This window comes from Dendrobates tinctorius, unplaced genomic scaffold (genome assembly GCF_039654945.1).
Source record: "Dendrobates tinctorius isolate UK_male_01 unplaced genomic scaffold, ASM3965494v1 ptg000019l, whole genome shotgun sequence".
In the NCBI taxonomy this organism is placed as follows: domain Eukaryota; kingdom Metazoa; phylum Chordata; class Amphibia; order Anura; family Dendrobatidae; genus Dendrobates; species Dendrobates tinctorius.
In genome coordinates this window covers 84,486,298-84,500,182 of record NW_027361687.1, presented here as the reverse complement: position 1 = coordinate 84,500,182, position 13,885 = coordinate 84,486,298, and the positions used below count along the sequence as shown (strand labels likewise).

Genomic DNA, 13,885 nt, shown 5'->3' with positions numbered 1-13,885 from the left:
AAAGTTCCCATTCTTATTTATTTAGCACTGCCATACTTAGAGCCTATGCTTTGAATGCAAGGCTTGCCCTGCCCCAAAGTTACACGCACCCCAATAACCCTTTGAACTAACGTACTGGATGGCCACATGAAACCAAAGTTCTCATTTTTCTAAATTTGCTACTCCCATACTGTTAGCCTATGCACTGAATGCAAGGCCTGACCTGCCCAAAAGTTACATGCACCCCAATAACCCTTTGAAACATTGTTTAATTACTCCAATTACTCCAGTTGTGAATCTTTCAAGCTATATATTAAGTGAGAGCCAGAGAAAGTTGCTTTCCAAAGGTTTATCATTTAGTCCAACTAACAAATTCAATGTTTATAAAACCTTGTTGGATGTGAATAGATTTGCAAGAAACCTTACACTGTGATGTCATTTTTATAAAGATGAGGATATGTTGTAGGATTTATTCCAAGATGATACATCTAGTAGTGCCGCTATCTCCAATATTAATGATTTTCTGGAACAATGCTCTATCTTGACATTGCAACATTTAGCTGCTGATTCCTTGGAGAACAATGTTAACATTAACTCTTTTTAAAGGGTGAAAAATCCATATTTTTAACCTATACAACTATGCCCTTCAGTCCTTGATGATTTCCAAAAGATTGTAGATAAAGAACTTCATGTATTAAATGAAAAAACAAAGAAAAAATTGTTATTTCTAATTTGACACAGGAGGAGAAAAAAGCTTTGGAAAAACTGTTGTCTAATAAAGACCTTATGATCAGAAAAGCGGATAAGGGTGGTATTACTTGATGCAAATTTATATGAAAAATTAAATTTGGAGATGTTGGCGGACAATACTATGCAACTTGAATTGGACATGTACCCTACAAAAAAATACTCTGACATTTTGAAAAAATTACTTCAGGAAGGGGTTAATATGGGTGCTATTACAGAGAATCTTGCTGAGGATCTGCTAGTTTCTATACCCATTCTCCATTCTCTTCGAAAGATTCCTAAACCCAAGTTTCCTCCTCCCTTGTGCCCCATTGTGGCAGGAATAGGAAACTTGGGTGAGAATCTAAGTTCTTGGCTGGATTTGTACTTGCAGCCATTGGTTTGGATTGCTCCAGGCTTTTTGAGAGATACTCAGCATGTGATTTCATCACTGGATGGTTCTAAATGGCCTAAACAATGTTGGTGGCTTTCCTGTGATGCGGTTGGTCTACATCCAAGTATCCCTCATTCATTGGCGATTGTGGCGATATCATCTTTTTAAAAAATTCATAGTAATTATACATTAGCCATTAATGAATTTATTTTGATGGCAACGGAATTTTTGTTAACTCATAATAATTTTTCTTTTAATCAGATGTGTTTTTTGCAAAAACAGGGAGCCCCCATGGGTGCTGGATTTTCACCTGCCATTGCTAAAGGGGGTTTTACACTAAGCGATATCGCTAGCAATATCGCTAAAACGTCACTGGTTTTGTGACGTTATAGCGATATTGCTAGCGATATCGCTATGTGTGATACTTACCGACCGCTCCCCCGCTGTCCATCGCTGATCGCGCGAGAACGTCCGGCTCCATTTCTCGTCGTGGGCTTCCTGCTGAGACTTCCTGCTGTGACGACGAGCGACGCTGGACGCAGGCGGGAGGACGCCAGGATCGCTGTGTGTGAAAGGTGAGTATCGTGCGCTGCGTCGCTGCTGCATCGCTGTGAGATCTGCCTGTGTGGCAGCTCACTAGCGATCATTTAGCGATGCACCAGCGATCCTGACCGGGTCGTATCGCTGGTCGGATCGCTGGTGCATCGCTAAATGTAAAAGGGCCTTAATATACTCATGGCCATTTAGGAAGAACACTTTATTTTTAACGCTGCCTCCTATTTCTCATCCCATGTCAGGTGGTATGGTCGTTATTTTGACGACCTCCTCCTAATATGGGATGGGACTGAGGAGGCTGCTAATGTTTTTTTTTATTTTCATAATAATAATAATAATAATAATAATAATAATAATATGAATCTCAAATTTACATGGAGTATTCATAAGAAATTGATTGATTTATTTGATATTTCTCTGGGTTTTTCTGATGAAGGTATTGTGATCAGCCCGTTTAGAAAAAAATCTGAAACTAATTTTACTCTGTTTGAAACCTCTTGCCAACCTAATAAAATAATTTTAAATATTCCATTAGGGGAACGTATCCAAATAAAAAGGAATTCTTCTAATGATTTAATTTACCAAAAGGAAGCTAAAAAAAAAACAATGATCGTTTAAAAGCAAGAGGATATCCACAATGGATTATTACCCCCTTTCTGACATCTGACGTACTATCCCGTCCACAGTACCCGGGCCCCTATGACCGGGGATGGGATAGTACGTCATCATGATCAGCGGCGCTGCCGGGGGGGTGCCACTGATCGCGGTCAGGTGTCAGCTGATTATCACAGCTGACACCCGGCACTATGTGTCAGGGGCAGTCACGGACCACCCCCGACATGTTAACCCCTAGCACACTGCGATCAAACATGCTTCCCTGAGACCCCTGGAGCAGCGCGATGTGCTGCGCTGCTCTGGTGGCCTCCTTCCCTGCAGGTCCTCAGATCCAATATGGCCGCGGGGGACTTCGGGGGCTTGCAGGGAGGCGGCTTCCTCAGTGCCTGCAGAGAGCAGGCACTAGGAAGCCTGCTGCATCGCCTCTCAGATCGCTGATCTGACACAGCGCTGTGTGACGTGTCAGATCAGCGATCTGACACATGACAGTGATGTCCTCCCCTGGGACAATGTAATAAAGTAAAACAAAAAAAAGTGTAAAAGTAATTTATAAAAAAATCGCTAAATAAATAAAAACTATATATATATTCCCTAATAAATAAACTTTTTGGAAATAAAAAAAAACAAAACAATAAAAGTACACATATTTAATATCGCTGCGTCCGTAACAACCCGCCCTATAAAACTGTCCCACTAGTTAAACCATTGTTTTTGCTTTGTTTTTTATTTTTATTTTTTAAGGGTCTTGCTAAAGGGGTTATTATCATACTGCCGAAAAAACGAGCCACAATACAGCGTCATCAGTGAAAAAATAAAAAAGTTATCGCTCACAAAATAAAACGATGCAAAAATAATTATTTTTTATATAAAATTGTTTTCATTGCATAAAACCGACAAAACATAAAAAAAACCTAAATGAGGTATCGCTGTAACCGTACTGACCCGAAGAATAAAAGCGCTTTATCAATTTTACCACACGCGGAACGGTGTAAACGCACCCCCCCAAAAGAAATTCATGAAACGCTGGTTTTTGTTCATTTTGCATCCCAAAAATCAGAATAAAAAGTGATCAAAAAATGTCACGTGCCCGAAAATGGTACCGATAAAAATGACCTAACATGACTCGGTGGGTCAAAATATGGAAAAATTATAGCTCTCAAAATGTGGTGATGCAAAAACTATATTTACAATAAAAAGCGTCTTTTAGGGTGTGTGTGCACGCTGCGGATTCTGCTGCGGATCCACAGCGTTTTTGGCCCTGCTGATCCGCAGCAGTTTCTGCTGCATTGTAAAGCACCTTTATTTTCTATGGAAAATGAAATCCGCAGTGCACATGCTGCGGATTTTTCCATGCGGTTTTGCTGCGGTTTCAAATCCGCAGCATGTCGATTCTTTGTGTGGAATCCGCAGCGGTTTTACACCTGCTCCTTTGTTCAGGTGTCAAACGGCAGGGGAAAACCGCAGGTCTTTGTACCTGCGGATTTTGCCAAATCAGCGGGAAAAATCCGCAGCACAATCCGCATCGTGTGCACTTACCCTTAGAGTGTGACAGCTGTCAAACATAAAAACCCGCCATAAATAGTAAATCAAACCCCCCTTTATCACCCCCTTAGTTAGGGAAAAATCATAAAGTTTAAAAAAAATTATTTATTTCCATTTTCCCATTAGGGTTAGGGATGTGTTGGGTTTAGGGGTGGAGTTAGAATTGGGGGGTTCCCACTGTTTAGACACATAAGGTTCTCTCCAAAAGCAACATGGCGTCTGATCTCAATTCCAGCCAATTCTGAATTGAAAAAGTCAAACGGTGCTCCTTCCCTTCCAAGCTCTGCCATGCGCCCAAACAGTGTTTTACCCCCACATATGGGGTATCAGCCTACTCAGGACAAATTGCAAAACAACTTTTGGGGTCCAATTTCTCCTGTTACCCTTAGGAAAATAAAAAGTTGGGGGCAAAAATATCATTTTTGTGGAAAAAAAATACGATTTTTTTATTTTCACGCCTGGGCGTTATAAACTTCTATGAAGCATATGGGGGTTCAAAGTGCTCACCACACATCTAGATAAGTTCCTTGGGGGGTTTGGTTTCCAAAATGGGGTCACTTGTGGGGAGTTTCAACAGTTTAGGCACATCAGAGGCTCTCCAAACGCAACATGACACCCGCAGACTATTCCATCAAAGTCTGCATTCCAAAACGTCACTACTTCCCTTCCAAGCCCTGACATGTGCCCATACAGTAGTTTTCTCCCACATATGGGGTATCAGCGTACTCAAGACAAATTGGACAACAACTTTTGGGGTCCAATTTCTTCTGTTACCCTTAGGAAAATAAATCAAAATTACACACACAGGGGCACCACTGACATAAATGGGGATCCAACCAGACCTATACAAAATTGATGCTGATTAAAGAATGAGAGGAAAGGAATAGGCCACACATTGGGGATCACCCAACATAGGATTTAGCAAAAATTATAACAATCTTTATTTAGACACAAAAACCAAACACCCAATCGTTAAAAACATTAAAATTAGTCACACATGTGACATAAAAATCTAGGCTCAAAATGGAACCAAACCCTCATAGCTCCACACTCCACATGAAATGCCTCAATGAAAAACCAAATGTGTATATAGATAGCATACCACAATATAAAGGCTTTGCATACAAACTGACTCATAAGCATAAATAAGTGCACATACCATGAATACAAATGTTGGCAAATGGTAGCAAATGAGTTAAACAGCACTAAAACAGCATGTATTATACACACAGGTAGAGATGGTTTAGACCATATATCAAAAAATATAATATAATTTACCTGTGAAGAAACATGCAAAAAAGCCCACAAACAATATCTGGCTTATATAGCACACTAATACAATGATATTAGTAAAATCCCAAAGAGGTATACATACTTCCCTAAAAATAACTCAGGTTGTCACGATTGACCAGGCATGTTGAGATAGAATGGTACTGGCTAAAAATAGCCGCATAAAGGGAAGACAGAGCTCAACCTCAAATTAGTTGTGCACTAGTTGCAAATCAGAGGTGGAGTGGAGCCCGAGCGTCCTGAAACCCGACGCGTGTCGCCACCAATTGTGGCTTCATCAGGGGTACTGAATGCTAGTTAATTGTGTCTTTTATATATTAGTTAATTCAGTAATGAAGCGCAGCTGCGCTAACACTTACCACAAAAAAAAACTTTTGTCGATATATCTATGTTAAAATAGTTAAACGGCAATATATAAAGCCGAGGTCTCATAGAAAGAGTAAACACTGTATGGCCCATGTCTATGAAATTATTCCGATATTTCCTGTGGTCACGTGATTTGTAGCTGGGTTTTAGGCGCAGGCGCTGGAGATAGACCTCTCCAAGTTTCTGGAAAGAGCTATGAATAGTGGGTATCCTGCGCAAGCGCAATGAGTCTGATGACCTTAGATCTTATACCGGGCCGGTCACTTCCGGGTTGTATACGCCGGCATCTGCGCTCTGGGTGGAATTCAGCCCTGGCAGGGGCCATACAATGCAGTCATTGGCCGCACGTCGCCCATGTCCTGCCGCCTCTTTGGTAAGTGTTAGCGTTTGTGTTTGTGGGCTTTTTTGCATGTTTCTTCACAGGTAAATTATATTATATTTTTTGATATATGGTCTAAACTATCTCTACCTGTGCGTATAATACATGCTGTTTGAGTGCTGTTTAACTCATTTGCTTCCATTTGCCAACATTTGTATTCATCGTATGTGCACTTATTTATGCTTATGAGTCAGTTTGTATGCAAAACCTTTATATTGTGGTATGCTATCTATATACACATTTGGTTTTTCATTGAGGCATTTCATGTGGAGTGTGGAGCTATGAGGGTTTGGTTCCATTTTGAGCCTAGATTTTTATGTCACATGTGTGACTAATTTTAATGTTTTTAATGATTGGGTGTTTGTTTTTTGTGTCTAAATAAAGATTGTTATAATTTTTGCTAAATCCTATGTTAGGTGATCCCCAATGTGTGGCCTATTCCTTTCCTCTCTTTCTTTAATCCTTAGGAAAATAAAAAAATTGGGGACCAAAGTTCATATTTGTGGAAAAAATATGATTTTTTTTATTTTCACGCCCGGCGTTAATAACTTCTGTGAAGTTCTGGGGGGTTCAAAGTGCTCACCACACATCTATATAAGTTCCTTGTGGGGTCTAGTTTCCAAAATGGTTAGTGGGGGGGGTTTTCACTGTTTTGGCACATCAGGGTCTTTCCAAACGTGACATGGCATCCAATCTCAATTCCAGCCAAAAAAAGTCAAATGGCGCTGCTTCCCTTCTGAGCTCTGCCTTGCGCCCAAATAGTCTTTTACACCCACATATGGGGTATCAGCGTACTCAGAACAAATTGCACAATAACTTTTGAGTCCTGCTACCCTTGGGAAAATAAAAATTTGGGGTGAAAGGATCATTTTTGTGGAAAAAATATGATTTTTTAATTGTACGGCTGTACATTATAAACTTCTGTGAAGCCCTTGGGGGGTTCAAAGTTCTCTCCACATATCTAGATAAGATCCTTGGGGGGTCTAGTTTCCAAAATTGGGTCACTTGTGGGGGGTTTCCACTGTTTAGGCACATCAGGTGCTCTCCAAACATGGCATCCGATCTGAATTCCAGCCAATTTTGCATTGAAAAAGTCAAATGGCGCTCCTTCCCTTCTGAGCTCTGCCATGCGCCAAAACAGTGGTTCCCCCCACTTATCAGGTATTATCATACTCAGGACAAATTACACAATAACTTTTGCAGTCCAATTTCTCCTATTAGTAACATAGTAACATAGTTATTAAGGTTGAAGGGAGACTTTAAGTCCATCTAGTTCAACCCATATCCTTTCCTAACCTGCCCTAACATGTTGATCCAGAGGAAGGCAAAAAACCCCATGCGGCAAACAGTAAACTTCACATTGGGGAAAAAATTCCTTCCCGACTCCACATACGGCAATCAGACTAGCTTCCTGGATCAACGCAATATTAAGGAAACTAGCGTATATACCCTGTAATATTACACTTTTCAAGAATGGCATCCAGTCCCTTCTTAAATTTTAGTAGGGAATCACTCATTACAACATCATATGGCAGAGAGTTCCATAGTCTCACTGCTCTTACAGTAAAGAATCCGCGTCTGTGAGTATGCTTAAACCTTCTTTCCTCCAGACGTAGAGGATGCCCCCTTGCCCCCGTCACAGGTCTAAGAGTAAAAAGATCATTAGAAAGGTCTTTGCACTGTCCCCGCATATATTTATACATTGTAATAAGATCACCCCAAAGCCTTCGATTCTCCAAACTAAATAACCCGAAGTGTAATAACCTGTCTTGGTATTGCAGACCCCCTAATTCCCTAATAACCTTGGTCGCTCTTCTCTGCACCCGCTCCAGTTCAGCTATGTCTTTCTTATACACCGGAGACCAGAACTGTACACAGTATTCTAAGAGTGGTCGCACTAGTCACTTTTATAGAGGTAAAATTATGTTCTCCTCATGAGCATCTATGCCTCATTTAATGCATCCCATTATTTTATTTGCCTTTGCAGCAGCTGCCTGACTCTGGCCACTAAATGTGAGTTTGTCATCCACCCATACACCCAGGTCTTTTTCAGTGACAGTTTTGCCCAGTATTTTACAATTAAGCACATAACTATACATCTTATTCGTTCTACCCAAGTGCATGACCTTACATTTATCCCCATTAAAGCTCATTTGCCATTTATCAGCCCAAGCTTCTAGTTTACATAAATCCTCCTCTAATATAAAACTGTCCTCCTCTGTATTGATTACCCTGCAGAGTTTAGTGTCATCTGCAAATATAGAAATTCTCCTCTCTATGCCCCCTACAAGGTCATTAATAAATATGTTAAAAAGAAGAGGGCCCAAAACTGACCCCTGTGGTACCCCACTGCTAACCGTGACCCAGTCCGAGTGTGCTCCATTAATAACCACCCTTTGTTTCCTATCCTTGAGCCAGCTCTTAACCCACCTACACATATTTTCCACTATCCCCATTGTTCTCATTTTATGTATCAACCTTTTGTGTGGTACCGTATCAAAAGCTTTTGAAAAGTCCATGTACACCACGTCCACTGCATTCCCTTGGTCCAGTCCGGAACTTACCTCTTTATAAAAGCTTATAAGATTTGTCTGACAGGGATGGTCCCTTGTAAACCCATGCTGATATTGGGTCATGAGGTTATTCTTCCCCAGACATTCCAGTATAGTATCTCTTAGAAAACCCTCCAGGATTTTACCCACAGTTGATTTTAAACTTACTGACCTATAATTTCCGAGTTCAGTTTTTGTCCCCTTTTTGAATATTGGCACCACATTTGCTATATGCCAGTCCTGTAGTACAGACCCTGTTATTATGTTATCTTTAAAGATTAAAAATAATGGTCTATCTATGACTGTGCTTAATTCCTGCAGTACTCGGGTGGTGTATCCCATCCGAGCCCGGGGATTTGTCAATTTTAGTGATTTTTAGACGCCGCCGTACTTCCTTTTGGGTTAAGCAGGTGACATTTAATGGAGAATTTTCATCCCTGATCATGTTATCCGTCTTGGGATTTTCTTGTGTAAATACTGTTGAAAAAAAGTCATTTAGCATATTGGCTTTTTCCTCATCTTCATCCACCATTTCACCCAGACTATTTTTAAGGGAACCAACACTATCATTTTTTAGTTTCTTACTATTTATGTAGTTAAAGAATATTTTGGGATTATTTTTACTTTCTCTGGCAATGAGTCTCTCTGTCTCAATCTTTGCTGTCTTGATTTGCTTTTTACAGAATTTATTTAATCTTCTGTATTTAGTTAATGCCTCATCACTACCTACTTGCTTTAATTCTCTAAATGCTTTATTTTTATCTCTTATTGCGCCCCTTCCAGCTCTATTTAGCCATAGTGGTTTCCTCCTATTTCTCGCATGTTTATTCCCATACGGCATATATTGTGCACAGGTCCAATTCAGGATGCTAATAAACGTCTCCCATTTTCTTTGTGTATTTTTATGTCTCAGGATATCGTCCCAGTTAATTGCACCAAGATCTTCTCTCATCCGTTGGAAATTTGCTTTCCTGAAGTTTAGTGTCCCTGTAACCCCTCTACTACACATCTTATTAAAGGATACATGAAAACGTATTAATTTGTGATCACTATTACCCAAGTGACCCTCAACTCTTACATTTGATATGCGGTCTGGCCTGTTGGTTAATATTAGGTCTAGCAGTGCCCCCCCCTCTTGTTGGGTCCTGAACCAGTTGTGAAAGGTAATTGTCTCTCATAGTTGTCATAACCTATTACCTTTGCTGGAACTGCAGGTTTCGGTTCCCCAATGTATTTCAGGGTAGTTGAAATCCCCCATAATAATGACTTCTCCTTGAGTCGCTGCTTCATCTATTTGCTTTATGAGGATATTCTCTGTTGCTTCCATTATTTTTGGAGACTTATAACAAACCCCTATCAGTAATTTATTATTTTTCCCCCCTCCCCTTATCTCTACCCACAGGGACTCTACATTTTCATTAGATTCATATATATTATCATGAAGGATGGGTTTTAAGGATGATTTTACATATAAACACACACCTCCCCCTCGCTTATTTGTACGGTCATTTCTGAACAGACTATAGCCCTGTAAATTAACCGCCCAGTCATGGCTCTCATCCAGCCATGTCTCAGATATCCCCACCATGTCATAATTATGTTCCAACAACATTAACTCCAATTCCTCCATTTTGTTGGCGAGGCTTCTGGCATTAGTATACATGCACTTTATGTATCTCTCTGTACCTCTATTCTTTCTTAAATTATTAACTGTTCTAACCCCACCCCCAATTTCATTATTTGCGCCCAGATCTCTATCTGCACTGTCTTCCCCTCCTATAAAAGGAATACCCTCCCCCCGTCCCTAGTTTAAACACTCCTCCAACCTTCTAGCCATTTTCTCCCCCAGCATAGCTGCACCCTCCCCATTGAGGTGCAGCCCGTCCCTAGCGTAGAACCTGTAGCCAACTGAGAAGTTGGCCTAGTCCTGCAGGAACCCCTCCTTCCTACACCAATTCCTGAGCCACTTATTAACCTCCCTAATCTCCCGTTGCCTCTCTGGTGTGGCACGTGGTACAGGAAGTTTTTCCGAAAATACCACCTTGTAGGTCCTTGCTTTAAGCTTACACCCTAATTCCCTGAAATCATCTTTAAGGACCTTCCACCTACCTCTAACTTTGTCATTTGTGCCAATGTGCACCATGACCGCTGGATCCTCACCAGCCCCTCCCAGTAATCTGTCAACCCGATCAGCGATGTGTCGGACTCGAGCGCCAGGTAGGCAGCACACCGTTCGACGATCCTTGTCTTTGTGACAGATTGCCCTATCTATTCCTCTAATAATTGAGTCCCCCACTACCAGAACCTGTCTGGCCTGCCCTGCTCTCCTATTTCCCCCCTTACTGGAGCAGACACTCCTCCGGCTTTCAGAGGACATGCCTTGCTGCAGCAGTGCTACCCCTGCACTAACACTCCCCTCATCTGCCAACTTAGGGGTGTGCCAGATCAGGACTAGCCTCCCTGGGGCTCTTCCCTCTACCCCGTCTTCTAACTGTCACCCATCTAGCTGCTTCATTGTCCTGCAGCTCCAACCTAGCATCCCCCCCTCATCTATCCTATTGAGCGTCTGCTCAGTGAGCAGAAGACTCCTTTCCATATTGTCTATGGATCTCAGTGTTGCCAGCTGCACATTTAGATCCAGTATCTGGGCTTCCAAATGCACAACATGCTCACATCTCGCACAGCAGTATGCACCCTCGACCGGCTGTTCAAGGATTTCATACATGCGACAAGACGTGCACTGGATGGCATTGGCAATAGTGGAGCACATCCAGGGCCGCCATCAGGGCATGACAGGCCTTACATGTGTATGGGGCCCGGTGATTAGGGGGGCCCGACCATGCTGGCAGTCCGATCCGCGCTGGGGCCCCCCTACATTTTATACAGGCTTCTGCAGCTTTATTTTAAATTCAGACTCAGCGCCTGCCGGGCCCCCCTGGCCCCTCGGGCAGGCCCCCCCCCCGCACCATGGTCCAGCCAGCACCGAAATCCCCCCCTGCACAATGGTCCAGCCACAGCTCCGCCCTCACCTGACGTCACACACTGCTCTGCTCCTCCACTTCCTCATTCAGTCAGTGTGCCACGTGGGACTGGGAGAGGGAGGGAGCCTCGCCGCTGGAGCACAGCCAGATAACAAGGTAAGAATAATTTTTTTTTTTCTGAGAGCGGCTATCCAGGGGGCCCGGGGCAGAATGCTGGACGCTGGGGCAGAATGCTGGGGGCAGAATGCTGGACGCTGGGGGCAGAATGCTGGATGCTGGGGCAGAATGCTGGGGCAGAATGCTGGACGCTGGGGGCAGAATGCTGGATGCTGGGGGCAGAATGCTGGAGGCAGAATGCTGGACGCTGGGGGCAGAATGCTGGACGCTGGGGGCAGAATGCTAGGGGCAGAATGCTGGACATGGGGCAGGAATGCTGGGGGCAGAATGGACATGGGGCAGAATGCTGGACGCTGGGGCAGAATGCTGGGGGCAGAATGCTGGACGCTGGGGGCAGAATGCTGGATGCTGGGGGCAGAATGCTGGATGCTGGGGGCAGAATGCTGGGGGCAGAATGCTGGACGCTGGGGGCAGAATGCTGGACGCTGGGGGCAGAATGCTGGAGGCAGAATGCTGGATGCTGGGGGCAGAATGCTGGGGGCAGAATGCTGGACATGGGGCAGGAATGCTGGGGGCAGAATGGACATGGGGCAGAATGCTGGACGCTGGGGCAGAATGCTGGGGGCAGAATGCTGGACGCTGGGGGCAGAATGCTGGGGGCAGAATGCTGGATGCTGGGGGCAGAATGCTGGACGCTGGGGGCAGAATGCTGGGGGCAGAATGCTGGACGCTGGGGGCAGAATGCTGGGGGCAGAATGCTGGACGCTGGGGGCAGAATGCTGGACGCTGGGGGCAGAATGCTGGGGGCAGAATGCTGGACACTGGGGGCAGAATGCTGGACGCTGGGGGCAGAATGCTGGACACTGGGGGCAAGAATGCTGGACGCTGGGGGCAGAATGCTGGATGCTGGGGGCAGAATGCTGGGGGCAGAATGCTGGACGCTGGGGGCAGAATGCTGGGGGCAGAATGTTGGACGCTGGGGGCAGAATGCTGGGGGCAGAATTCTGGACGCTGGGGGCAGAATGCTGGGGGCAGAATGCTGGACGCTGGGGGCAGAATGCTGGACGCTGGGGGCAGAATGCTGGGAGCAGAATGCTGGATGCTGGGGGCAGAATGCTGGACATGGGGCAGAATGCTGGGGGCAGAATGGACATGGGGCAGAATGCTGGACGCTGGGGCAGAATGCTGGACATGGGGCATAATGCTGGACACTGGGGGCAGAATGGACATGGGGCAGAATGCTGGATGCTGGGGGCAGAATGCTGGACATGGGGCATAATGCTGGACACTGGGGGCAGAATGGACATGGGGCAGAATGCTGGACGCTGGGGACAGAATGCTGGACGCTGGTGGCAGAATGCTGGATATGAGGGCAGACTGTGAGACGGGGCAGAATGCTGGACATGGGGCAGAAGAATGCTGGACACTGGGGCAGAATTCTGGACATGGGGCAGAATGCTCGAAGCTGGGGCAGAATGCTGGAGACTGAGGCAGAATGCTGGACGCTGGGGGCAGAATGCTGGACATGGGGGCAGGCTGTGAGCTGGGGCAGAATGTTGGACGCTGCGGGCAGAATGGTGGACGCTGGGGGTAGAATGCAAGACACTGGGGCAGAATGTGACAGTGAGACACAGGAGGGGGCAGAATGTGACAGTGAGACACAGAAGGGGGCAGAATGTGACAGTGAGACACAGGAGGGGGCAGAATGTGACAGTGAGACACAGGAGGGGGCAGAATGTGACAGTGAGACACAGGAGGGGGCAGAATGTGACAGTGAGACACAGGAGGGGGCAGAATGTGACAGTGAGACACAGGAGGGGCAGAATGTGACAGTGAGACACAGGAGGGGGCAAAATGTGAGACACCGGGCATGATTGGAGATAGATGGAGCAGGGTCATGGGGCAGGATGGATACGATTTAGACAGATTGGTCAGGAGGGGAGATCATATGGGGCAGAATGGATACTGATGAGGGTGGGATGGGAGAACATATGGCTGAAGCCAGGAATGAGACACACGGGGGTCAGGATGGGGGATATTATTACCATAGGGGCTAATTAAGGGATATTATTACTGCAGTGATGTATTTATTTTATTTTCTTGAAAATACTGTTGTAAATGGGGGGGCGGTCCTGTTACTGTGAAGCGTGATACTATGTCGCCTTTTTTTCTTCATGTGGTGTAATGTAGAAGTTGGGAAAAAATAAGTAATGTGTTCTGCAAGCGGAGCTCTAGATAACTGTGTTATTTCCTGCAGAGACAAGTCCTGGCTGGAAGACGTGATGGCGATCTGTGCTGGATGAAAGATGAAAACCAAAGATGAAGGACTTCACCTAGAGACATCACTGGTGAGTTAGTGTGTTACCTGTACACTGACACTATGTACAGA

The 13,885-nt window shown here is 44.6% G+C and overlaps 1 protein-coding gene across 1 annotated transcript in view; it reads right to left on the bottom strand.

The window, feature by feature from the left end:
• Positions 1 to 13,885, bottom strand: part of LOC141082670 (vomeronasal type-2 receptor 26-like) — a 197,404-nt gene that overhangs the window by 129,603 nt on the left and 53,916 nt on the right. The window lies entirely within an intron of this gene.